This window comes from Orycteropus afer, unplaced genomic scaffold, assembly GCF_000298275.1.
Source record: "Orycteropus afer afer isolate SDZICR_OR568_19922 unplaced genomic scaffold, OryAfe1.0 scaffold00142, whole genome shotgun sequence".
Lineage (NCBI taxonomy): Eukaryota > Metazoa > Chordata > Mammalia > Tubulidentata > Orycteropodidae > Orycteropus > Orycteropus afer.
In genome coordinates, this window is record NW_006921729.1 from 5,142,486 (window position 1) to 5,143,929 (window position 1,444).

The following is a 1,444-nucleotide window of genomic DNA, read 5'->3' on the forward strand; positions in this document are numbered from 1 at the left end:
AATGGGTGTTGGATTTTATCAAATGTCTTTTCTGCATCAATTGATATAATCATGTGGTTCTTCTTCTTTGTTTTATTTATGTGGTGGATAATTTTGATTTTTTTTTTTAATGTTGGACCATCCATGCATACCTGATATGAACCCCACTTGGTCATAATGAATGATTTTCTTGACATGTCTATTGGCTAAAATTTTGTTGAGGATTTTTGCATCTATGTTCATGAGGGATATTGGTCTGTAGTTTTCCTTTTGAGTGATGTCTTTGCCAGTTTTGGTATCGAGGTTATGCTTGCTTCATAAAATGAGTTAGGGAGGATTCCATCCTTTTCTATGTTTTGGAATAGTTTGAGTAGGATCAGTGTCAGTTCTCTGAATATTTGATAGAATTCTCCAGTGAAACCCTCTGGGTCAGGCCTTTTTTTTGTTAGTAATTTTTTGATGACCTATTTAATTTCTTCTTTTGTTATGGATCTATTCAACTTTTCCACATCAGTCTGTGTTAGTTTAGTTAAGTGGTGTGTTTCTAGAAATCAGTCCATTTCTTCCAGATTGTCAAATTTGTTGGAGTACTGTTCTTCATAGTATCCTATTATCCTTTTTATTTCAGTTGGTTTTGTTGTGATGTCACCCATTTTGTTTCTTAATCGTGTTATCTGTATTCTCTCCCTCTTTTGCTTTATTAAATTTGCCATTGGTTTGTCAATTTTATTGATCTTTTCAAAAAGCCAACTTCTGGTTTTGTTGAATTTTTCTGTTACAGTTCTATTTTCTGTTTCATTGATTTCTGCTCGAAACTTTATTATTTCCTTTCTTCTGGTAACTGTAGGCTTTTCTTCCTGTTCTTTTACTAATTGTTGGTGATGTTGGACTAAAGTATTCATTTTGGCTCTTTCTTGTTTTGATATGTGCGTTTATTGCTATAGATTGGCTTCTGATCACTGCTTTTGCTGTGTGCCAAAGATTTTGGTAAGTTGTGTTTTCATTCTCGTTTGGTTCAAGGAATTTTTTAATTTCAATTTTTATTTCTTCTCCTACCCACTCTTTCTCATGGAGGGTGTTGTTCAGTTTCCATGTGTTTACTCTTTTTCTGTTGATCTTCATATTGTTGATTTCTAATTTGATAGCATTATGATCTGAGAAGATGCTTTGCAATATTCAATGTTTATAAATTTATGAAGGCTTGCTTTATTGCCTAACATATGGTCTATCATGGAAAATGTTTCATATGCACTGGAAAACAATGTTATTGTGCTGTTGTTGGGTGAAATGCTCTGTAGATGTCTATAAGCTCAAGTTGGTGGATTGTATCGTTTAGTTCTTCTGCATCTTTGTTGAGTTTCTTTTCAGTTATTCTATCTTTCAAAGAAAGTGGTGTATTAAAGTCTCCCACTATGACTGTGGAGTCATCTATTTGCTTTTCAACTCTTTTAAAATCTGATTTATA